The following is a 27600-nucleotide window of genomic DNA, read 5'->3' on the forward strand; positions in this document are numbered from 1 at the left end:
GTCTCTTCTTATCCTGGTTAAATGGGAAATATGATCATCAACCTAGAATAAGGATTAAAGGGGAGAATTGGTGAAGGTTTAAGATAGTTCAAAGGACAAAAGTACCAGCCAGTAGAGAAGGATATTGAATAAAGACCTGCATTACAGTTATGATTAGGTATATATACCTATAAGGTATTAGGTATTATTATTACCTATTACTGTATGTAATACAGTATTAGAAGCCTATGTTAAGGGCCATATATTTAATAAGAAACAAGTAGAAATTACTATGTGGATTCTTTTTCAGTCATTTTCAGTTGTATGTACAGATACATGGAGTAGACAGAGTTGCACTTTATCAGTGTCACAATTTAGTCTAATGGCATATTTAGGTATGTAAAGAGTTAATTAGACAAGTGGTTTGAGCATGTATGCAAGGGAATATTTTTAATAATTAGGCATGGGATGAAAAAAAAAGGCAGACAGGATGGATATAAAGTACTATGAAAAGGTAGTAGGATCATTGGACTATTGGGTCAGGGACAGATAAAGATTTGTTAAAAATTAGTATAACAAAGTGAATGAACTGCAAAGATTGGAGAAGGTGGGGAAAAGGTGATGCTTGTAAATTCAAGGTGTGTGTATTGTGGGGAGAGGGGTGGATTGTAATTATTGTTAAGACAAGGCCTAGCGGATGACCATTGTATTGTTGCAGAGAGGGAATGAAATAGGGGATAGACAGCTATCTTTGATGAAGAGGAAGTAAAGACATTGAGAAACCCAGCATGTTAGGAGGGGCATCTACATAGATTTATGATGGGATTGTTGTAGAGAATATCTGAGTGAGATTGTTTTTTAAAAAGGAGCTAAATAACATGCGTACTTTAATAAGTTTAGATTCTCTGCAAAATATGTCCGCACATGAGTATAAAACATCCTTTCCCATGTTGATACATTTCTGTGAAAAGCTTTGTGCATTCCAGTAGTGTGAGCTTGTGTGTTTATTGTTTTCTCATCCTCCAAGTGCCAACGTGTCTTATAGTTCTCAGAGAACTATAAGATATCCCATACGCCACATATGGAATCTACAGTTCATTCTCATTGGTTTGGAAAGTGGTATATTCAACTTTTTCTTTTAGTTCATACATGTTCTTTCAATAAATTTAACTTCTTATAAAAATATACTTTAGTGGAGTGAAAGATTGAGTGAAGAGAACAGAGTGAGGAGTTGGAGTGATCTTTGCTTAAAGATAAAGAGAGGTGGCATAGGATAGAGGGAACAATGAGAGGAAAAGGGGAAAATGAAACTTAAAAGGCAGGGAAATTTAGATGTGTATATAGAGAGATGAACACTCAAAAAGCCAGTTAAACAGGTACCTAAGCACAGGGAGAGATGGATATAGGAGTTATATAAAGCAGAGAGATATATAAAGGACTTGGAGAAAGAGAAAGAAATTTGGAGCAAGTCTTATATTTCATTCTGTGTTAAACAAAGGAAAATATTAGTTGTTGCATTTTCCCATTTCTATATATGAAAAGTTTTTTTCACTTCTCATGCATTTGCCCAATAAACAAATATTAATAAAATAGCTTTTGTATCTGATCTCTAACCAGACACCACCAACAGTTTTTAGACTTTCTACTTTGAAATGCTGTGTCTTTGAGAAGTTAAAGGAATCAGTACTTGTATTTATAGCAGAAAAATGTTTATTAGGTAGTAACAGCAATAGCCCTAAATATTTAGGGTTCAATTTTAACCACATTACAGGGAAAATATTTATTCCGAATGTTTTAATGCATGTTCACTTCAAAGGAAAATAAAATTTCATTGTTGGAGTCAGAAATGACTTTTATTTCATTTAGGAACTGTAAGACAGAAAAAAATTAGCTGTAGATATGTGTTAGCATGTTAACTAAGTTGACACTATTTTGACAGATGAAATCACAACTCAGATTAGATTGAGGAGACATAAAATTGCCATGGAAGAATCTTGTATTTGAACTGAAAGGAATAATTTTATTAATCAAATAGATAATATGAAGGGTTATGATATTCTTAAATAATTCTTAAATGTGACAAAATTAGTGATGTAATTTTTTTAAATGCTATACCTCATGTGAGCTCACTGGCATTGTTTGACTAATACTATTTGTCTACTTAAGTATTTCAATATTTGAGTACATCGTGAACCAACCCATGTAACATGTATCTAAATCATATCTGCCAAGATGTAGCAACTGAGAGTCTTGATCACACTTCCTCTCAAGTTTATAAGGACTTATAATTCTTAATTATGTGTTTCAAACTGAGTTTCTGTTATTAAGCTGCAGAAACATCTTAAGACTTTGGTTTATTTAGTTTGACTGTTTCTTGATTTTTTAATTTGTTTTCCTTTGTAAATGAAGACATGATCATCTTTAAATATATTACGGATCTTATGCACTACAAGCAAGGGCAGTTTCATAAGCTTAGAGATAGAGTTTATGATTCGTTTTCAGCCAGCTGTTTCCTTGACAGCACACTAGGCCTCTTGCTATTGAGCTGCTCTGAACTCCACACTTGCTACCTTACCCTTTTATTTATCTTCTCACGTACAAGTGTCCCCCGGAGCTTTGCGGCGCCTCTCCCATGGTAACCACATGATCAATATTTCCTCCTTGATTGATATGATCGTAGAACACAAAATGCTACTGTGGAAAATATAGGAGAGCCTTCTCTGTTGTTTTTCACACTTCCATAATATGAGAGAGATTTGTTTTTAATTTTCATTTTAATAATGGTTATTTCCATCTCCAAGTCATTTTTCTTCTCTTTTCACCTTTTTCTTTAGTCCTATGTTCTAACTCTGCTTCTTCAGTGTGTACACATATGTTTCTCCTTGCTCGCTCTCCATTTAGCTTTTTAACACAGTCCAGAGGCAATATTTGATAGTAATTAAGAATGCATACTTTGGCAGTAGATTCCCTGAGTTGGAATCCCAGGGTTACTAATTAGGGATGTGTGTATGTGACCTTTAGTATGTCACTTATCCTCCCTTTGTTCCGTTTTCTTCATCCATATGCTGAGAATGATAATTACAAGCTGTGACCCTTAAGGTTCTTTAAAGATTAAATGAACTAGTGTTTCAAAGAGCTTTGAATATTTGCCTAACTTATGCTAAACCTTTTATCGATGGGTGTTAGCTGCCATTCTTATCTTTTACCCTGTCACTGTCATTATACATCTGAACCTATTTTTTCTTAGTTTCTACTTCAACCTCTACAGGAGCCTAAACCAACATTTTTCCTGCTGCAGAAAGCCATTGTGTTTTAATTTTCAGTAAATCATTGGAAATACAGTCATCCAATGATGACCATTTATGAATATAAAATGAAAGTTCAACATATATAAATAAGTTGGGCTGATTCCTTTTACTATAATGAATACAAACAAAAGGTAAAGCCTAGCCTACAAAAATCAACTTAAGATGATTACATTCACACACCAACATTTAAGGCATTGATGTATTGAGGCCTTTTTTTGTGTTTAAAGTCCTTGCAAGTCACATCCTAAATACCATGCAGACTAGTCCCAAATTCTGGATTTCTATATATTATTAGGGAGGCATAACACATGTACATCAAAATTAAAAATTGTTTGACAAAGCCAATTGCAAGGGTATGAAAATACTCTGAAGGTGTCCGTAATGCTTCCTGTCTACTCTGGGCTGATGCCATCTAAATATTTATTCTTCGTCTCAACATTTCGTATTTCCTCCTTGTGATTTCTTGCACTAATTTTGCACAGAAAATGTTTGATTCAGTCTTGAGGAGTCAATCTGTTTCCTAATGCTTGCTGTGTCCTCTGCATATAGTAGTGCTCTTCTGTTCTTATGGAGCATGGAGCATTTAGGTGCCATCAATACCTATGTCTGATGCCAAACGAAACCTAAGTGATTAAGTCATTTGATTAAAATTTAGGCCTGTCTTTTGTGTTGTCTAATACTGAGGAGAGGAAGAAGTGATGACTCATAACCATGAGATTGCTAGTCACGAAGATGAGTCAGGGCCAGTTTTCTTTTCCATTGATCATATAAAACATGAACACGTGTACTTTGCAGTCCTAGAGACTTTCATTAATTATGAAAAGTTAGAAAATTTTGTTTACAGTATTTATAAACTCTCAAGGAATATTATGGAAGCTTCACTCCCATGATGTAATTAAGGATGAAAACGATGTGTGTGTGTGGCCAAAATCTGAAAAACAATAAAATAAAAATGATTTAGGTCTCTTCCAACCCAGTCTCCAGGAATGCCTCTGACTAAATTTCTTCATCTGTAAAATGGGGTATTGCTAGTCATCATCTATAAGACTGCTGTAGGGACTAAATAAGATAACATATGTGAAGAGCTTAGCAGTGCCTGAGCCCCACTGTGCAGCCAATGCATTTATTCAAAGATCCTGAGTGCCAAGGTTTAAGTTCAGCTGATGATTTGTGGCAGTACACACTCTGGGCTGTTTTCTTCCCAGGTTCATTCCTGCCAATCCTCCCAGTGTTCTGATCTCTTTTGCTACTCTTAGCCCGTTGTTCATTTCTTTCTTTTAACACATTCTCAGGCTCACACAGGAGTATTGTGTATCCTGTATGGATATGCATGCTACATTCCTGTATTGTGTAGCATGTATGGATATACATGCTACGTTCCATGTACTGATAGAACTTTCAGGATGATCATTTATTTCTTCCAAGTGAAATTTATACATATTTGGTGATTTCTAAATCAGATACAAAAGTAAGTCATCTTGACCATGCGTAGGATTCCCATCTTTTATTTTGTTTAGCAAAGTCTCATAGTTTTTGTATAATGCTTTCTGTGTGCCGGGCCTTTTTTTAAGTGTTTGCAAACATTAATTCATTTATGTCAGTAGTTTCTAGTACTGAAAATACAAATAACATGTGGCTGAGCAGCATATTGAGAAGAATTCTGTTTTAATAATATTGCTTTTAAATGTTTTGGCACAATTTAATTTGGTCTAAGTGTCTTTGGACTGCAGCCATTGAAAGCCAGGGCGACTCTCTGCAGGTAATTTGAGGGATCTTTTGTCCTCACAGTGTCTGGTTCTTGTTTGAGCTTCTCCATGACAATGAATCAGGACGGAGCCCTGGCAGGCTGTGTTTTTCAGAGCTCTGCATGACCAAAGAGCAAGTTGTGTAAACTAATAGATTTACCTCAAATAAACACAACAAGATAGGATGGATTTAATAGACATGGAATCTCTTGTAGGCTTAGCAGCCAAATTCTCTATTTAAAGACTCAGAATCACAATGAAGCAAAATTTGGAAAAGGCTTATGCCATCTCCAGGGTCTGTCAGAACAGAGAGTGCAATTTACTTGCAAGCTCCCTAAATGAATAAATATAACATCATATTGGTTGTTTGGTATTCTGGGAATAAACTGAGACAACATTTCTCAGGTTTTTTCTGACACATATTAGATTGAGAACTTTTTTCTTTAAGAAATGAAATATTTTTATACATAATCTCTAAAAAATTACATGTCTGCATTAGAAAATAGCTGACCTGCAGTAACATTCATAAAAATATCATTTTGCTAAAATAATACACATCATAATAATTTATATATGTGTGCTTTCATACTTTATCTCAGAATCATACATCTTTGTTATTAAAGGAAATATGTTACTATTATTAAGGTACTGTCTATATACATTTAAAAAGTCAGTACAGTGTGGTCATTAAGAGTTCAGTATCTGGAGTTGGAGACTTTTGAGATCAATTTCTGATGCTTTGTAGCTTTTTGAATTTGGCAAGTTACGTAACCTCATCTTTTAAGTGAGGGCAAGAGTCAAAACTACCTCATAGAGTATTGTGAGAATGAAATGAGTTAATATATTCTCACCCAAACATGTAAGAAGCTCATGCCGCCTGCTGTGTCCTGAGTAATGATGTCCTTGCTCTCTGAATGTCATCTCCTGTCTTGTGCCACCATTTCTAACACTTTATGAGCAGGTTAGCATAGCATACAAGCGGGATAAAATCTCAAACCCTTCAAAGTTATTGACCATATTGTAAGTACCCAATAAACGTTATCTAGAATTACTTTTACAAATATAATCAAAAGAAGTCGTAAAATAGGAAGTACTTAATGTAAAAATTCTTGACACTGTCAAGGCCAACAGTATGGCAACTGACTAAAACAATTCTGTGGCAATTCTTTAATGCTTATTTTTTCTTATAAATGACAGAATGTTTAATTTAATTAGACTATGGTTTAACTATTTGACTCCTTCATTGAGGTATACCCTTATGCAAACCTTTTCTATCCTGAAAATACAAGTTATATATTTATATCTATATACATATTTATATCTATATGTAGATACGTTTTATTTCTAGGCATGAAATTGTGAAATATCTAGGCATAGCTTTTCAGAAAAAAACAAAATTGGAAATTGATACACTGATTTGTATTTGGGTAGCAGAAGAAAATTTCATGCCTTACCAAATCATTTGTAGACTATCTAATGTAAAATAAATCAAAACAATGAAATCATACTTGAGAGTCAATTTTATTACCTATAATATATATTACATTATTTAGTTAGAAAGATGAAGCAGTTTTGCTTGATATGAAAATTAAATACTGGAATTTACGAATCAAAATGTTAGCCTTATATTAACTTCAGTCTCCTTTTGTTTTGTTTCACTTTCTTTTTACAAAATTGAGAATATTTTGATTACCAAAGATAAGTAAGTACATGTAGTCCCTGTTTTAAGAACTCACTTAGCAAATTCAGATAGAAACACCTTTGCCCTGAGGTCTGTACAAAAGTTGGTTAACTGGATAATACAATGAATTGATGGTTGCTGATGTGTTAAAAGTTGTTATAAAACATATTTGACATTTTATTTGTTTTATAGTTTTAAAAGTATTTCATGTGTATTACCAGTGAAATTAAAATCACTGATTTATTAAGCCTCTAAAGCTCCTTCAGACTTCAGTGAATACACAGTTGACCCTTTAACAACATAGGCTTGAACGGTGTGGTCAACTTATATGCAATTTTTTTCAATAAATACATGGAACAAATTTTTGGAGATTTGCAACAATTTGAAAAAAATTTGCAGGTGAACCACGTAGCTTAGAAGTACCGTAAAAATATTTTTAAAGTTGATATGTCATGAATAAAAAAAAGTTGATACTATTCCATTTTATTATTCACTACTATAAAATAAACACGAATCTATTATAAAACTTAAAATTTATCAAAACTTATGCACACATAGACCATACCTGGTGCCATTCCCAGTTGAATCAACAAATGTAAAGATACAGAATTAAATCATAACTGCATAAAAGAAATGATAGTACATACCATACTACTGTAGTAATTTCAGAGCCACTTCCTGTGGCTTATTTCAGTGAGCTCAATTGTCGTGAGTATCCACTTAAAATACAGTGTAATGGGAGGCTGAGGTGGGTGGATCAAAAGGTCAGGAGTTCAAGACTAGCTTGGCCAAGATGGTGAACCGTTGTCTCTACTAAACATACAAAAATTAACCAAGCATGGTGGCAGGCACCTGTAATCCCAGCTACTAGGGAGGCTGAGGCAGAGAATCGCTTGAACCCAGGAGGCAGAGGTTGCAGTGAGCCGAGATCATGCCACTGCACTCCAGCCAGGGTGACAGCAAGACTCTGTCTCAAAAAGGAAAAAAAAAAAAGAAAAATGCAGTGCGATGCTAATCATCCCCATGTGGTGAGTTCGTCTCCCCAATAAATTGCGGATCACAGTAAAAAGTGATGTCTTGCGTTCTTGCATATTTTTCATCATTTTTACTGCAATACCATAAACCTTGAATAATACCAGAAGACCCACAGGGAGTGCCACTAATGATCCTGGAAGTACTTCTGGAAACAAAGCACTCACATTACAATAAAATCTTATATGAATTGCTTTATACATACTGTAGCTTGAGGTCTGCTGCTGTGGGTGCCCTCCTCTTCAGGAAGACTCATGTTGTAAATGGGTGATGTAAACTTACCTTATCGATAAATGCAGGAAAGTACTGTACATGTGTCTTCCTTATGATTTAACATTTTTCTTAGCTAGCTTTATTGCTAGAATACAGTATATATGCCATATAACATACAAAATAGGTCTTCTCTGACTGTTTATGCTACTGGTTCACAGTAGACTGTCAGTTGCTAAGTTTCTGCGGGTTGCAAAGTTATATGTGGAAATTTGATGGCTTAGCATCGGTACCCCAATCCCTGCCTTGTTCAAGGGTCAATTGTATTTTAAATGCCACTTTGTCAAATAGAGAAGAGGGCACAGGATGTTGAAGCTTAATTCCACCTAAAGAGTTGATCTATTTGCACGCTGTGGATGCTTCCTGGGCTCCACAGTTCTCCTTGGTCACTCTCTGCTCTGTGTTCTTATACTCAGCCAGGTGCCACCATTCACATGACCTGTCTACTTCGTAGAATTCACTGGTGTTTTACCTTGTATGAAATGATTCCTAATGTCCTATCAGTCAAAATTTAAAGTCCTATTGTTTTGTTTGTTTGTTTGTTTGTTTGTTTGTTTGTTTGTTTGTTTTGAGACAGAGTCTTGCTCTTTTGCCCAGGCTGGAGTGCAGTGCTGCGATCTGGGCTCACTGCAATCACCCTCTCCCAGGCTCAAGTGATCCTCCCACCTCATCCTCTGGAGTAGCTGGGATTATAGGCGCCTGCCACCACTCCGAGCTAAACTCCAGAGATGGGGTTTTGCCACGTTGACCAGGCTGATCTTGATCTCCTGACCTCAGGTGATCTGCCCTCCTCAGCCTCCCAAAGTGCTGGGATTATAGGCGTGAGCCACCGCAACTGGCCAACGTCCTATTTTTAAAAAGCTAAAGAAAAATAAAAAGTAATGCAAAAGGATATCTTAAAAAAATAGAGAGTGGCACTGAGGAGGAGAGGAGAGGACAAACTGCATGCTGCATTGTTGATTTAGGGACGGGATTTCTGTGCCAAAGGAGCATGACTCTCAAAGCTTACCTCTCCCCTAATTGTTGCCCTTTTCAACTGAGTATAGTTTTTGTTTAATAATGTGTTTATGATAAATTCATAGTTGAAAACTATGATATTTATAGCTTTACTCATTGTATGGGTTATATTCCATGCAGTAAAATGTAAGCCAGCTATGACAATGCTTCCAAGAAAGTACCGGTCTCATAGTTTCACTGAAACACACATTCTTCTTGCCTTTTCAGTACACAATACAGCTCCTCTGATTGCCACATCTCACTGGGGGATGGGGCGGCACTTGATCTGCAGCCACTTTTCCACAAGAGGTGAACAACAGCTTTAGGCAGTTGTCAGAATTTCTGCAGCCTAAATGTGAATCTTCCACAAGCTATCTTTTTGAGAAGAGTATATTTTGATATAATACGAAATCCTTTAAGTTTGGCTGCAGATTTTTAAAAGGCTTTGAGCACAATATTTAGGGCTTTACAAATAACCACACTGTCTGTTTACATATTATTTAGCTCAGTTGTTTGTCCTGAGATAGAGATATGATTATAAGAAATATAAGGAGGAGAGCCTATTCAGCTTCTCCATGACTACTCCATAAGGATGTATTCTTATATTTTAATTAGATGCCAGAGTCTAGAATCATATTCTTTGCATTTTTTCTGCTACACATGTGAAATTGGAGGTGCACTAAGAATGGAAAAGCAAATTAAATCTGTAGGTAAATGACAAAGATAGTTAATGGAAATGATCTCTTCTAGATGTCTATTGATGTGTAACAAACCACTCCATACTTACCGGTATCAAGCAACAACTTTTATTTTTATGCTTTAAAGTTTCTGTGGATCAAGAAATCAGACAGGGCTCAGAGAGGATAACTTGTCTCTGTTTCATGTTTTCTGGAGCCTTATAAGGAAAAAATGTAAAAGTCTCAGGGTTGTCTAATTGGTTGGCTGCTGAAATCATCTGGAGGCTTCATCATTCACATTTCTAGGCTTGGGGCTGAGATAGTTTGAAAACTGGGCTTAGATGTGCCTGTCAATTAAAGAGCCTCATGTGTCTTGGGCATCCTTACAATATGACAGCAGTAGGGTTTACATTATGTCTCAGGACTCAAAGACACAGTGTGACTTATAATGTACCCTATTGCTCGAAGAAATCATAGGTCTGACCAGATAGAAATAGATGGTACAGAGACGTCACTTTATCATTAGAGGATGGTCACATACTTCAAATTAAAAATGCCATTGAATCTAAATTTTTAAAAAGGAGATTGGAGAGGAGATATTAAACTTATATATAATTTGTTTTCAGGTAAGTCAATTTCCTTCCCTTCCTCCAAAAATAGCTTGAAATGCAGGAGCATCTTGAGTATGCTACCAAGAAGAAGATGTATGATTTTTCTTGTTCAATTCTTTTATTCTTCAATAATTATTCATGTATTCTCCAGTAGAATAATGGAAAAATAAATGTCTCAAAGGCTAGTAAAATTAAACACAGAGAGTTTAAACGAATGTCCAGGGATGAAAGAACAATTTCCAGGTATAGAAAAAAGATTAAAAGTAAATTCACCCAAGTACATAGCAGCTCAGTGATTTTACATTTTTTCTGTCACAAGCCAACAAAGATCTTGTTAACAGCAGATAGAGAAAGGAGGTTTGGGTTGATTTTCATGTCAAAAATATAAATCTGACAGGATCAAAGATATAATATTAAGCTGCATGATAGCATTTGATGCTTATATGACAGGCTTGATCTCTTGTAATATCCACAAAATTCTTTGGGTGAAATAAGTTTCATGCTTCTATATTTAACATTTGTGAACATTTTGATCATTTTTTCAAAAGCACCATTTTGTAGTAATTTCAAGCTAATTTAACGATTTCACAACCTGATGGATAAAAATATTAATATTGCTTCAGTTCACCTAGCTAAAGCAGAAACATGCATAACACAAGAAATGGTTTAGTTTAAACCCTTCTATTAAATTATTATCACTAGCAGTTTATTTTATATTAGAGGGATTGGATTAATTGCTCAAATGAAAAACTTCAGTCTCCTTGCAAACTGAGATTCATTTTGACAACTGACTGAGAGAAAAATCATTCATTCATGAAACTGTTAATTCAGCAATGCTTTCCATCTTCCAAGCCCTCCACCTTCACATTCTCAGAAATGATCTGATGTTGGTATTAACTTTCTCCGTTAGTAAAACCAAAGAGACTTGTGACAGACCTACCCTCTAGGCCAGAGGTTTTCAAAGGTTTTCGATTTAGAATCCTTTATACTTAAAAAAAAAATCATCGAGTTAGCCTTTGGTTATATGGGTTATATCTAGTGATATTTATTGTATTAGAAATTAAAACTGGGGAATTATGAGAATTTCTCTCTTCATACTTGATTATCAACATAATTTTAAAAATTATCTTTACTAATTTATCAAGTGAAAAATATGCTAATTTTGAACTTTTCTACTTATGACTGATGTTGCATATCCCTTTTTAAGACTTTGTGTTTCTTTATTGGTAAAATCTCATATACTTGTCGCATTTTTATATTGAGATTTGAAGTTTTCCTCATTTTTACAGGATTTATAGTTTTCAATATAATTAACAATTGACTTTGATACGAATTACAGATATTTCTCCATTATGTCTTTAATTTTGGCTTTTTTTTTTTTTTTGAGACGGAGTCTCGCTATGTTGCCCAGGCTAGAGTGCAGTGGAGCGATCTCGGCTCACTGCAAGCTCCGCCTCCCGGGTTCACACCATTCTCCTGTCTCAGCCTCCCGAGTAGCTGGGACTATAGGTGCCCGCCACCACTCCTGGCTAATTATTTGTATTTTTAGTAGAGACAGGGTTTCACTGTGTTACCCAGGATGGTCGGAATCTCCTGACCTCGTGATCCGCCCGCCTTGGCCTCCCAAAGTGCTGGGATTACAGGCGTGAGCCACTACGCCCGGCCTGTTTTGTTGTTTTTAACGTGAATTTTTTGAAATGTTTATAATCAGATTTACCAATCTTTAATTTGTCACATCCAGTTCATAATTACAGTTTTTTTCTGACTTTAAGGGACAAGAAGTTTGTTCTGTTGTTTCCTCAAGTGCATTTTTTTGTGTCTAGCTTTTTGGTCTTTCCAGAATTTATTTTCATATCATGGTTGAGGTAGTAATCTAATTTTATTTTTTTCTACATGACTAACCAAGTATCACAATACTGTTTTTTAAATGACTCATCTTTCCCTCATTGCTTGGAAATGATATTTTTATCATGTACTCAATCCCCGTGTGGTGATGTGTGTGTGTGTGTGTGTGTATGTGTGTGTGTGTGCTCTTGTGGGTATACATATATATAATGCTTAGTTTGTCCTCTACCCCTAAACTTCAGAGATGAGAAAAGTAAGGGTAAATGGGTCCGGGCACGGTGGCTTACGCCTATAATCCCAGCACTTTGGGAGACCGACGCGGGTGGAACACGGAGTCAGGAGCTCGAGACCAGACTGGCCAACATAGTGAAACCCCGTCTCTACTAAAAATACAAAAATTAGCTGGGCGTGATGGCGGGCACCTGTAATCCCAGCTACTCAAGAGGACGAGGCAGGAGAATCGTTTGAAACCAGGAGGCAAAGGTTGCAGTGAGCTGAGATCGTGCCATTGTACTCCAGACTAGGCGACAAGGCAAGACACCGTCTGGAAAAAAAAAAAAAAAGTAAGGTTAAATGTCGTGTCTAATCTGTGTCATTTAATAAACATCTTTTTGTAGGAATGCAAATCGGATAATTGGTGATTCTAAAGGAATTGATGGTAGTGACAGCAATGACCTTACTGCATAGCTTGGGCCAAAACTGTTGTCTGTTCATATCCAGTTTTCAAGTCCTACTTGTTGCTATGTTATTTCCAATGAATTAACATCTGTTTCTGTTATTGATTATTTAGAATGGCTGAAATTAAGTGATTGGTTTACTTATTAATTTCTAATGTCTAAATTATATAATAAAGTCAAAATAGGATTTTCTCTAAGATACGAATTATAACTTCGAAATTTCAAAGATAGCAAGATTTTAACCAGGTTTTAACAAAATAATGTTATAGTACTGAAAATATTATGGGATTCAAAAACAGTGTTTCCTAATGTTGTGTCTGCTATTACTTTAACATGTTTCTGAAAGATAAAAATTGAGCCATAAAGTGATCTATTAATACAGATTTTGCAATTTATTAGGCCTTGGTCTTCCTTTATAGTATAGAAGTGACTACTATCTAGATATAGTACAAAAGAGAAGATAATTAACATAGATATGACACTTTAATATGGTTAGTCTTTTGCAGGACTGCCTCTTCTTTCAACTTTTTTTATTTGTATATGAAAAACCCTAATGCAGAAAGCCAACTGTATGTCCACACTATATAATAATCCCTTTCTCTTTATTATTATATTATCACCATTATTTGTTTGCTCACAGTGAATTGAAATTTCATCACATATTCAAAGTAGAAATGACTGTTATTTCTTCCATCAAATAAGTTGATATCTGTAAAATATTAAATAGTATAAGTGGTCCTCTACTACAAAGACAAATTCCATATCTACTACCCTTATAATTTATTTCAAGTTACAATATTTCTGATATCAAATGTGTAGGTTTTCCACATCAAGCAATTCTCCAATCCTTTGCAAACATCAACTGGATGTTCCACAGTTTAATTTGATTCTGATAGTAGCTACCCGACGTTAGCACAGATCCCACAGGTTATGAGCTTAGTCCACAAAACTGCTCTAAACTTCAGATACCTGTCACAAGTAGTGGGTATTCAGCTGTCCAACTTGGCTGCAAATTGGGAGTTCCTACAACCTATTCCTCAAGCTCAATAATTTGCTATAACCATTCACAGAGCTCAAATAAATATTTAATTGATGTTGACCTATGTATTATACATATAATAAGGATTATAATATCATAGATGATACAAATGAACAGCCAGATGAAGAGGGACACAGGGCAGGCCTGGCTGGGTTCTGTGCACAGGCGCTTGTGAGTCTCTGTAGTGGGGGTGCAGCTCCCTTCTGGCACGTTAATGCATTCACCAACCTGGAATCTCTCTGAACCCTTTCAGTTAGGGTTTTCTATGGGGTTTCTGTTACATAGTCAGAGTTGATTAAATCACTAGGCATTAGTGATTTACTCAATCTCCAGTCACTCAACCGTTTCCAGTCTGGGTGAGGCTGAACGTTCTAATCTTCTGGTCATATGTTTGGTTCCTCTGGCAACCAGTCCTCAATCTAAAGCTATCTCTAGGTTTTTACCCACCAGACATCTCATTAGCATAAACTGGGATGTGCATGAAAGAGGTTTCTTATAAATTGTAAAAGACATGCTTATCACCTCTGTCATTCAGAGGTGAAATTCCAAGAGTTTTAGAAGGAAAGTGTGTCAGAAACCAGGAATGACGACTAAATTTGTATTTATTATTATATCAAAATATCACAACTTATTTCATGCTTTTGAGATCTCTTTCCATTTTTTCAAAATGGAATTTTAATAAAGTAGCTACAAAATACACCTCTCATAGCATTTAGTTGTAAGTATTTGTTTATCCATTATCTACTAGAATTATTGCGGTTCATTTTTGTTGAAGGACATAGTGCCACTATTAATGTACCAGTGAACAAATGTGATTTCTGCATTAATATGTCCATGGATCTTAAAATATTACAATGTGACCTTAGCACATGTCATGATGTCATGATGAATTATGTTTATTCATTTGCAGAGAAATTGTTGTGGCATGTTTTATGTTCCCTGGATTTTTCCAAAGGTTCTATGTATGATAAGTTTTGAAGCGTTATTTCTTATATATAAAATAATTAAGTCTGATGATGGAGTGCAATTAAATTCAATCAGTAAAATGCTAATCCAGTTTTTAAGATAAATGTGTGTTCACATTATCTTGAAGAGTATTAACTTGTGACAGTCAAATTGTTGTCATGTTGGAAATTCTTCATTTTTCAAAGTTATCCTATTTAAAGTCGGAGATTAAGGCTGATGTTGACATAATTTGACAGAGTATATTTGTGGCACATGATGTACATAAGTGTTGATCAGTGCATAAAATTCACTTTGCCTGAAAGATCACCTGAGATACTGAAACATTAAGAGACATATTTTTTGGAGAATTATAATATTGCCCAGTTTTCTAAGCAATAATGCTCAGAAAGAATGATGAGTTCCTGAAGACAGAGGTTACCTTACTCATCTCCCACATCTCACGTCTCTGCTTCAGCTACCCAGGGATTTATTGGTATTTGCCAATAAGGATTTATTACTACTTGCCTGTCGTAGAGGTATAATTCAAATTTGTTGTGCTGCATCAAGGAGCTAAATAATAAAAATGGAATTTTTGACCACATTATGTTATGCAATCTAGCTCAGCACATATTTTTAGAGTATCAACTTTCAAAACACTGTTCAAGTTACTGAGGAAGTGTGACAATAAATAATGCAATGCTCTACCTTTGAAGAGTTCACAATAGGTTCTTGCCTTAATATGATATGTATTACTGTGCATCTGCATCCATTAGCTCTGGCTGACCCATGAGAGATACTCGGAATGAATACCACTTGCTATCTTTATATAGATGAAGTTGCACCTAAGAGACTGGAAACAATGCTTTCCACATCTCAGGACCATTAAGCAGGGACACAAACATGCAAAACCAGGCAGTTTTACTCTTAATATACAGTGTTTGCTACTCTTTTAGACCATATTGCAGGAAACTAACATACCTAGTTGCTAAAAGTAGTTTAAACTTTAAGGACCATTGTTCTAAAAGAACATGCAAATATGACTCTAAAACCTTCACTGATCAGAAAAGAAAAAAAAGGGGGGGGGGGGGGGGAGAAAAAATTGAGAATAGGAGGAGAACGTAAGAAAGCCCAGAATAACATTTGACACAAAAGATCCCCCAGTGGTTAAAGTACATGGAAAAATGGATTCTGTTTACTATACACCAAAAGTTTTCCTTTTTTAAAAAAATCCACAATTTGTGAGTTCTTAGAAAATAATTTTTAGAAGTCACTATGTATCACTTTTCTCTAACTGAACTCATTTACAAAAATGTGCTATCATGAAACTAGTAAAATGAAGTTAATATTTAGACAAGATGTATGTTGAGTTCAAACATGCGGTTAACAGATTTTTTCGAAGTAATTTAAGGACAATTTAAAGAAATGTAGATTGCACCAGTTTTTAATGTGTCATCATTTTAATGGAATATTTGCAAAAATGCTTATAGAATCAGTGACATCTTGATTAATGGGGCATGTTCCACAGCTCTTTAATCGGCCTTAACTGTATAAAACAGAATCTTAGCAGCAAATTTTGTTGAAGCATTATTTATAAATATCCAAGTTAACCAAAGTAGGTACACTTATTTTATGTTGGGTGAGAAGATCAAAAAATTAAATGCCCTTCACAGACTTGAATCATTGCTAGAACTTAACAGAAAAAAATTTGTAAGAGTAAATGTCAAATTCCAATTTAAAAAATAGAACACTATTGTATATCTACTAAATTTCAGGCATTATTGCAGAGACTTGGACTACCTCAATAACATAGGAGACCCTATTGCTGCATTCACAGGTCACAGATCTTATGCTGTAGCTGAGAGACACAGAAAATGAAATGTAAACAATATTTGGAAGGCAATAGAGATGTGCAGGTTAGAAAATGTGGAGAAGGAAGAGGAGTATGAAGTTGGTTTTTGGTGTGACTGTGGATCCACAGGCTGTAGTCTTCAATATCAAGGTCAAGTGATGTCTCACTGAGAAGGTGGGGATTGAGCAAGAACTGGGATGAGAAGAGGGCGTAATCCCTGTGGATACTGGAAGATTTCTTGCAGAAGAATAGCTACAGTTTTTGCCTAAGGGGTAAGGACTGAGTGGTGAGCATGGAGTTTTGAGGAAACTAGTAAGATAGGAGGTCAGAGAAGTAACTAGAGGCCAGATCTTGCAGTGCTCTATGGGCTGGCATAAAGGACGTGTGGCTCTTGACAGTTTTAAGCTGAGGAAGGATAGAATCTGATTTCTGGTGAAAGGATCCCTTTGGCTTCTGTGTTAAGATTAGACAGTGGAAGGGGACAAGGTGAAAGCAGAAAGGTCAGTTAGAAAGCTACTGTGAGGTGCCAGACAAAGAGGGAAGTCTAGAATCCTTCAATAATGGCTGGAGCAACTTAAAGGATTTGACATGAATATGTCTGAGTATTAGTACAGAACTTTAAAATAAGGGAAGGAGTAATTTTTAGAGTCCAACACATACGTTCTGTTAATAGATTAATTAGAAAATACCTGTTTATTGAATCCTAACTATGATCTGGTCGCTGGACCAGGCATTTAGTAAGCATTGCCTCCTTTAATAAACATATATACAAATAGAAAATTAGAAAAACAAAACATAAAAGAAAATTAAAAGAAAAAAAAACACCTATCCATCTATCTATGTTGCCTGCCATTTCAGACAGATAATTTATCTTGTAAACAAACAAAGATATATATATATGTTATAAATTCAGTATAATACTGTAAATGAATTTTCTCTTCCTTGTGATTTTCTCAATAACATTTTCTTCCAATAGCTTACTTTATTGTACGAATACAGTATAGAAATATATAACATTCAAAAATGTGTTAATTTACTGGTTAAATTATCAGGAAGGCTTCCAGTCAACAGTAGGCTGTTCGAAAATGTGTTTATTTTACTGGTTAAATTATCAGGAAGGCTTCCAGTCAACAGTAGGCTGTTAGTACTTAAGTTTTGGAAAGTCAAAAGTTATAGTAGGATTTTTGACTGTGCAGGGGTTGGCGCCTCAACCCCCACTTTGTCCAAGGGTCAACTATAAAAGCAAAGCAGTCTGAGGTCTCAAACTTTGCCAACAGAAGAAAGAATGTAAATTGCTAATCAGGGAAGAACTTGAAGAAAAGAAAGACAACTGAGAAATGAACTGGGAAGGAGTAGTGGAAGACAGCACTGTCTTTCAAAAGCAAATTAGTAGAAAAGTCTCTAAAGAGACTAAGAAATCAAAGACAGATTCAGGCAGAAAATGCCATTTTTAATATATTTCTTAAAAGAAAGCAGTATGTTTTAGTGGAACATCAAAACTCCCTCATACCACTTATTTTCTAAAAGAGTGTTAAGCACAAATAATTCTTTCCTTATGGAACTCTATCACATAGGACATTTAGTAAGGTTAATTCTTTCCTTCGGGGAGGAAATAAAGTAATTAAGGTTAGTAGTTGGAAAAAAAGTATTTTGATAATATCACCACAAAAAAATTGTTAAGTTCCTTCTATTATCATATTACAAATTTTGGGGAGAAATTTTTTTTGTATTTGTGCATTTCTTTTTAGAAGTGTTGTCTCCAGCTCTTAGGAAGCTATTGACTTGATGTTTCATTTTGTTTCCTTTGGCAAATAGTGATTGATTCCTGGGCCCTAAAAAGCCAGTATTGCTAGGTGCTCAAAATGCATAAAATTCAAATTGATTATTTGATTCTTTTATCTTACTAGAAATTCATATTTCCCACTACTTTTACAATCAATAATCACATACACTAAAAGCCAAAAATTTAGTAGTGTGTGGATATATACATATACATCATACATATATGTAAAGAGAGTATATATATATACACATATATGTACAATATAAATATGTATACAATTTAGAAGTGTGTATGCATTTATATATACACACACTTATGTGTGTATATAGATAGATAGGTCCAAATATAAAAATAAGCAAACAATTGACTACCTGACCTAATAATGTCATGCTAATTGCATTTTCTTTTTTCTTTTACTGGGAGTATAGAGGGTGTCTCAAGGCTCTGGGGAGAGTATATAACTTTATACAGTTGATTTAGGCCCAGAGATTTTACATTACTGTAAATGCATATAACGGGATGGTCTTCTTTCCTTCAACAGTAAAAGATACTAAAGGTTATGCTATTTTTACCCTACTGCATATAAGACACTATTAAATTTTGTATCAAACAACACATATGTATCCTAGAACACCATTTTCCTCCATTGACTATATCTCTCTATCTTATTTTGCATCTCAAAAAGGAAACAAAATAGATGCCTAAGCTATTTTAGTTTCCTTTTTGTGAGCTAAATAACCTCAATACAAGCACACTATCTGCTCTATGATCCTAATGGTCTCATTTTTTAGAGAATCATATTTGATAGAAGCTAAAAGAATCGCATTGTTTCTATATTATTTTTCAGCATAGTTATTCCACTGCACATGAAGGTAGTTTTGCTTTATTTCTCATCCCTGTAATACTGTCAATTCCTTCCTCTTCCCCTAAATCTGCACCTTCCTAGCCTAATTGAGGAACAGAAGAGTTCTCAATGGTGGCGTAATTATCATGTATTAAGGAGATAACATTTTAATATGTTACTTCAGATGCTTCTCTAGAGTTTCAGACTTCTGGGCTGTGGAGGTCTCCCCTCCATCTTAGCTCAGCATCACTCTTTTTTTTAGATAGACATCATGTCTGATCTAAGTACACACATCTCTGAAGAACCACTTTCTATTCTTATAGGCACATGCACCTAACCTCGTGATATCTTCTTGAACTGCCATGAACACATACCTACTCTCTGATTTCATATCAGGTTTGCAATGGTGATAGAAAAACTGTTTAGTTTGTTACTTGTTTGTTTTGACCAAAGAGTCCGGGAAAAGTCAAAGTGAACTGAAAATTTACAACCTTGGGAACTCAGCATTTGTGATCGAAGTTTCTAACTTTTTCTTGTTGCAAGTTTAATATCTTCTTCGCTTTCCTGTTTTACCCCTACACACCAATTCCTTCTAAAAAACACAAGGATAACCATTACGTCAACAGATATGCTTTATTTGTGTTTTTCTTTCTAGAGAAAAACATATGAGAAAAAAGAGTATGAAGAACATTATATTTATTAATCTTATCATCTCATTTCAATTATTCATGTTTTTAGAGGTTCTTATAATCATGACTAATATGAGGGCCTGATTCTTTTTTAGCATAAAACATAAAAGTATCTAGTGTACACACTCAATATGTCAATTTTTGCTTTTAAAAAATCGGTACCTCTTTTCTATCATTTTTCTTGATTCTTTCTCTCCACAGTGATGGATAGAAGGAATTGATTTTCTTTAAAATACCCATATTCTTTCTGCCCCTTTTCTGACCAAATGCTTCAAAGACTTCTCATAGTCTCTAAGAAATGGCTAACTCCTCTGGCTGGCATTCAAGACACTTGAGAATCACCCAGACCCTGCTGCTTCCTCAGCCTCAGTGTCCTATCTTTGCTTTGAGTTGTCCTCATGGGCCGATGTCTTCTCCCTCTAAGAAAGCCCTGCCCTCTCCTATTGTGACTCTTGACATAGAGCACTTTTAGCTTCCCTTCTTTCCTCCTGCATTTCATTTGATGTGATTCATTCTTCAGGCTAAACTCAAATCTTTCTGCCTTTAAGCAGTTTTTCATCATTCTTCTATGCACACATTATCTTTCCCATAGCATCAGTTGCCTATGAATTTGTAAGATGAAATAGCTCATTAGCAGTAAAATAAATAAATAAACTCTTCTTCTTCACTTGCAAATGGAATAACATTAATGGGATAAAAGGGAAGCTTACAATAGACAAACAAGTAGATGATCACTCAACTAAGTTTTGTTCAGAAAATGGTTTGATTTTATTCTGTACATTTGACAAGATTCCCCACTCCAGTTTGATATCTGGCCTCACTGCTCCAATACAATGATTCTGTTTCAGAGAAACATGTCCTCTGTGTCACTAAATCCATGGATGCTCTTCAATTTTTATCTCCCTTAAACTCCCAGAGCCTCAGTCCCTGATGTATTCATTTATCTTCTTTAAGGAAACTTCATGTGATGTGAATGAAACACACCTCTCTTCCTTAGCCCCTTCCTCTGAGACTGATTTGTTTCCGTTGGCTTTGCTTTTACGAAGCTGTTAAGTGTTTTTTTTATTATTATTGTTAATAGCTAAACAATTCATGTCTTTATTTTTTCTTCCTCTATGCTCTCTTCCTGAGCACTTTCACACATGCCTTTAATTATTACCTGGAATCAATGACTCCCAAAGAGTAACATGTAACCTAGATGACTCCTCAGATTTCCAGAGCTGTCAATCTTGCCGCTTCAATGATACCACTACTTAACATCTCAAAAGCAGCTTATCTTCCCTTTGACCACATCTAAAGTGTAATTATCCTCATCCACCAACCCAAATATAGGCTGTTCCATGGTTCCCTGTTTTATGCCTTATGCAAAAGCTCAAGCAAGTTATCTAAAAATAACACTTTGAAACTCACTCCCTATTCTTCTATTCAGTTCACCTCTTTTATGGATATTGTGTAAGTAGGTGTGAACTACTATAACAAAATACCTCAGAGTAGGTGGATTAAATCACCAACATTAATTCTCACAGTTCTAGAGAATCTCACAGCAAGAAGAAGATGCTGGTGGATTTGGTTCCTGGTGAGGGCTGTCTCCCTGGCTTGTTGACAGCTGTCTTCTCTCGGTGTCGTCACATAGCAGGGAAAGGGAGGTTTGGTGTCTCTTCCTCTTTCTATATGGGAACTATTATCATCATGGGAACATCACCGTCATAACCTCATCTCAACCTAATTACTCCAAAAGATCCCATTTCCAAATATCATCCAATTGGCAGTTAAAACTTCCGCATATGAATCTGGGGGTGAGGGTGTGTGGATAGCACATGACCATTCAGTGCATAACAGATATTATCTCCTAATAATATAATCTTTCCCCTTCTCTCTAACTCTACCATCAACACTCTCTTCTAAACCATTATTCTATCTTATTTATCTGGACTCATAATCCCCTCCTCTTCCCTTGCTAAACAGAGGGAAGGAAGAGCTTTGTAATAAGAATGAGAATCAGATCAGCATGCTCAGCCACCAAATACCTTTCTATGGCTTCTCACTGTTCAGGGAGAGGAGTATAATCCAAAATAGACAGTCAGGCTGACACACACTTAGGTCTCCATACTCCATGCCCAACTTACCCTCTCCACCTAACTCCTTGCTCTTTCAGTGGCAGCCATGGTAGCCCTTTTTCAGTTTCCTATTGCTTACAGGCATTGAAAGATTATCTAATCTCTCTCTACCTGAAAATTTTCCCCTACCTCCAGTCTGCTTACTCAGTAGGTACCTACTTAGCTTTAACACATCAGCTCAGATGTCACTTCAGAGTCAATGCCTTCCCCAGGCCAGAGTAAGTCCTACTTTTTATGTCCTTACGTATATATCTTTTTCAGAATTTAGAGTATTTATAATAATTATTATTTATGCAGTTATTGGATTCATGTCTTTACCCCACCTCCTAGGCTATAGGCTCCAAAAGAGAAGGGTCTTTTTTCATTGGGTACCCATTTCATCTCCAATGTCTAGGACACGTGGTAAGACTTAGATAACTATTTTTTGAATAGATGATTATCATGTATGGCCTTCAGACACCTTTTTATTTTGATTTGATGTTTGTGCTACAATGAATTCTTAGAGTACTTATTTTGTTTCATAGTTTCTTTCCCATAGTGCCTATAAATCTTATTAATTATTAATAGAAGTAAAGAAAGATTGATTGATTGCGTAGAAATATCTCTGACCATATGCATTTGTGAATCCATTATAAGTGAACTTACATATAAGGGTACAACTGAATAGAGCTAAATTCTGAAAATAGGAAAAGCAGATAAATCTCCACAACATCGGTTCACAATACGGAGCTTAATGGAGCGTAGATCCCTGCTGCTGTGTCCTTAAGGAAAATGTGCTTGTTTGCACTCTGGGGTGATATAAACCTGTACAGAGTGGCTTTTATTTAGGTAGCTGAGACACGTTAGAAGAATGATTGTGGTGTTGCTGACTAATTTGGGCTCTAGTTCACTAGAATATATATCATAATATATTGTATATTCTTAATAAATGTAAATAACACAAATTTGCAAATAGCTCTTTCCACATTTCCTCATCACCTCCCGTTTTGGCCACAGTTATTGAGCCACATTGGGGCTGATTTATTTCCTGAAAAGAAAATAAAATATCCATTTCTGAAGGTTAACTGATAACATTAACAGAAGAGAAAAATCTACTTGGGAGACCCATAAAGGATGTTTATTACGGCAAGAATGAACTCACAGACTAAACTGAAGTTAATCTATGTTCATGGGTAAAAAAGATGAAAATGACATACAATTCAACGCATATGTAGTTTTTGAGTTTAAAAGTGTAGTAATTACTTACCAAAAAAGAATAAAGGAAAGCACCAGTAATCATCACACCATACTGATTTTATTTGGCTTACTGAATCTGTTACCAAATACATTTAACCTTCTTTGTCATTAGTATAATTTCCTGCAAACCTGAAGGAAATGATACTCCCAAATAAGAATAATGATTTCAGACAGACATCAATATGTATAGATTTTTTTTTGCCATTTCACCTACTGGGCAACTTTGGCTTCAGACTTCTAATGTTGTAATAATTATTAATATAATAAAAGCATTCACCCAAAGTTTCCTACATAGCAGAAGTGGCTGGCTGGGCGTGGTGGCTCATGCCACTTTGGGAGGGTGAGAAGGGTGGATCACCTGAGGTCAGGAGTTTGAGACCAGCCTGGTTAACATGGTGAAACCCCATCTCTACTAAAAATACAAAATTAGCTGGGTGTGGTGGCATGTGACTGTAATTCCAGCTACTCGGGAGGCTGAGTCAGGAGAATCACTTGAACCCGGGAGGCGGAGGTTGCAGTGAGCCGAGATCACACCACTACACTCCAGGCAGGGCAAGGAGCAAGACCCCATCTCAAAAAAAAAAAAAAGTGAAGGAAACCACTTTACTTGCATTCTTTTCTTTACCTTCCCAACCTCTCTATAGAGCTGTTTTCATTTAGGTGCCAAGGACACTTTTAAAAATATATTGTGGAGTTGCTGACTAATTGGGATTTCAGTTCACCAGGAAACGTGTCATAGCAGTTTGCGTTTCCTCCGTAAATGTAGAAAATGTAGAAAACGGCCATTTCTCCTGTCTGCACTGTTACTATTCTCATTTTTTAGCTAATGAAGGTAATGTATCTGAGGATAGGAGATGTGCCCCCAGTCAGTGAGCAATGTAGAGCTTATATGGCTGGTCCTGTGGCTGGCCCGAAATATGAAATCAAGTCTGACCAACTGACTCCAAAAGTTTGGCTCTTATCCACTGCACTGATCCACATCTTAGTGTAAATGTCCTAATAAACAGACATTAATATTTTTATTCCATTTTGGATTTAGGGAAACCTGCAGTTTAACAGGCAGATTTCAATATTAGATTCTATGTTAGCATTCAGGCCTGATAAAATATAATTAATTTAATCATTATGAATGTTCATCCTCATACCACTGCTTACTTGGAAGCAATGGAAATCTCAGCTCAGATGAAAATAGGCCATATGACAGATAACTTGTTTTCAACATATTTTGTATGCACGGATAATATACTGTATAAGGAATAGTTGTGAAAACCTGGAAAAAGATGAATAAATTCTAAAACATTTTTCTAACATTTCAATATCTCCCACTTCCCAGGAAGAAAAGTTTATAAAACTATACATATTATTTTTAGAAGGATAGAATTTTATTGTGGAAAATATTAATGTTTCTTATAATTATTTGAAATTCAAGTTTGTCTATATTTTTCTTAGTGTACCTTTTCCTCCCTCCTATCTAACTCATCATAGTACATATCTAACTTTAATTTAAGATTATGGGAGATGCTCATATAATGAAAACATTTTTAATTAAATGAGATTAAAGTTTTCATTTCTGTATGTAAATAAGAAGCATGTCATTGTCAATACTAGAACACGCCAAAATTCTCTTGCTTTGAAACATAAAAGTACCTGAACTTCACTTTCCATGGAAGGAGTTATCATATTAGTTCCACTGGCTTTTTCCCCATCAAAACAAGGTAAATGAATGATTAAGTATTTCTGATAATTTTTATAATGATAGTAAATAAGCCTTCTGAATATGATTTTTACTTCCTTAGCAAGAAGAATACAAACACAAAGCAAACAGAAGACTAGCCTTTTAATGTTGCTAGGAAACGTCATTGAGAAATAATAAAGGGAAATTATACATTAGTCAGAAATGTCTGATTAACTCTTCCATATCCCCATTTAAGGATTTTAAAGTATATATACCAGGTTACTAAATGTAAGATGTTATTTTATTTTAAGTCAAAAGCTGGAAATATTGCTGCTAAATATTGAATGAGTGGTTGATTGAAAATTATGTTTGTAAAGATCAAGAAAGTAATCTTTGAACTTAGAAAATTCACTAAGTAAATTAACTACAGACAACACATAATGATGTGATAATATTTTATAGAAATTAATGTCATGAATATGCCTTTCCTAAATTTTTCAGATCAGTTGGAAATTGTAGGTGAAAAAAAGTCAGTAAAAATATATTTATCATCATGATTTTCATTAGCCTTATGAGGCTATTTAAATTTTTATACCTCAGATTGAGCATCCTTAATTCAAAAATCCAAAACATGAACTGTTTCAGAATCAACTGTTTGAATACTGACATAACACCAGAAGCAGAAAATTCCACACCTGAACTCATGTGATCAGTTGCAGTCAAAATTTTGTTTCATGCTCAAAATTATTACCAATGTTGTATTAAATTAACTCCAGGCTATGTATATAAGGGGTATAGAAAACATAAATGAATTTGCTGTTTATACTTGGGCCCCATCCCCAACATATCTCATTATGCATTTGCAAATATTTAAAAACAAAACCCCAAATCCAAAACACTTTTGTCCCAAGCATTGTAAATACGAGATACTCAACCTGTACTATGATTTTTAACCCAAGTGCAAAGTGTATTGTTTGTCAATCTACAGACACGGGTTTGATAGACAGCATTTCTGAAACACACATAACCATGAATTTTTTTATATGGCAATATCTTGCATTATTGACATTTTAAGAAGCCTAATCATATAATGGTTGCCACAAAGATAACCATAAAACAGGAATTTAACTCTTAAGTTAACTGACAATTTTCAGCAATCATCATGTTCTTTTTACATTTTAGATACCTTAGAGTAGACAAAACACTATTATTTTATTATTTATCATTTAACATTGAAAGTTATCTTTCTTTTCATTAAACTCTATTTACCTATAAAATGATACATCGCTTCATTTTGGTTAGCAGCTTATGATAGCTGATATATACAACAGCTTAGAGAGAAAGAGACAGACACAAACTTGGGGCAGGTGATAGTTGTGTCTTGATTGGTTGTGGATTTTATTTATTTATTATTATCATGGCCTAATCATGGATCTATTTATATTAGTCTTTAATAATTGACCTTAGAATGTTGCAATGTTAACCATATTTTCTGTTTACATAGCACTCTTGCTATTTTGAATAGGTGAATGAGCAGGGATACTTTTCTGAATACATTTGTCAGAATTACACAAGTTTGAACAGCACTTCAACCATCTTGTACAAAAGACTTTGTAACTTGGATTCTGTGGGTCCTTCATTTTGATGCGATAAGAAGAAGCCAAGAAGAATGGGTTACAATAGTATGTTATCAAGGTGTAGAACATCTTCACTAGTAATATTGTTACATTTAGGTTAATCAGAAATATCTTTAATATAATTGTTATTTTATACATTTTAATTAGATAGGTGACATAAAAATAGATATAGATCCAGTATAGACATATTCAATTTAATAAATTGAAAATCGTCATTAGGTATCTTTACATGAATCTTTAAACTTTAACCTGTATTACACATTTAGATGTAATATTAATGGGAAGGATCTGGGGTAGAAGGTGTTTATTCGAGGGCTCCTTTTTAAAATTATGAGACCTACATAATTAATGTCTATGGATTGCATTTCCTAGTCCTATGAAATCCCTGCTATCATGGAATTCATGTCAAGTTTCTTTTTTTAACCTCTTTCACTAGATATGGGAACTGTGGGCATCCAGTTTCCATTTTTCATATAATTAGCTAATCACTAATGAATGGATTAATTTTTCACTATCTCTGCAGATTATTCAATTGAAGTTTGATTTCAGAAAACACAATGTTGAAAAGTATGTTAATGGCTAGAGGAGAAAATATAACTTGTTAACTAGCTTCAGGATATCTAGAAAGAAAAGATGGTATTACTGAGGATGGCTAACTCGCATCTAGAGTTGTTCTCAATTCAGAACTTTTTTAATATTATCTATTGCAGTAAATTCTATATCAACTCAGTCATGACTTGTCAGTCTTCCCTTTGATTCTCTGTCAGCCTTCATTTTAGATCATTTGCAAATCCTCCTGATTTTTTTTCTGATTTTTAAAATTGATTTTAATGAAGTTGTTTCACAGCCTGAGACTCACGTGCTCTATGCTAAGTCACCCCCAACTGACACTTCCTATAGCCTAACAATTATTTTAAAGGTTAAAAACAAGTATATATAGGTAAAAAAAATAATATTATCATCAT

The 27600-nt window shown here is 34.9% G+C and overlaps 1 protein-coding gene across 6 annotated transcripts in view; it reads left to right on the forward strand.

Moving 5' to 3' along the window:
* CDH18 (cadherin 18) overlaps nt 1–27600 on the forward strand; it is a 1104389-nt gene that overhangs the window by 645872 nt on the left and 430917 nt on the right. The window contains exon 1 of one of the 6 annotated variants that reach the window (XM_055367742.2): nt 11974–12707. The exons of the other annotated variants lie outside the window; for them this stretch is intronic. The gene's annotated coding sequence lies outside the window, so the exon portion shown is untranslated. Of the gene's footprint in view, nt 1–11973; nt 12708–27600 lie in introns of those variants that run through there. 6 annotated transcript variants of the gene reach the window in all.

Source organism: Gorilla gorilla, chromosome 19, assembly GCF_029281585.2.
Source record: "Gorilla gorilla gorilla isolate KB3781 chromosome 19, NHGRI_mGorGor1-v2.1_pri, whole genome shotgun sequence".
Lineage (NCBI taxonomy): Eukaryota > Metazoa > Chordata > Mammalia > Primates > Hominidae > Gorilla > Gorilla gorilla.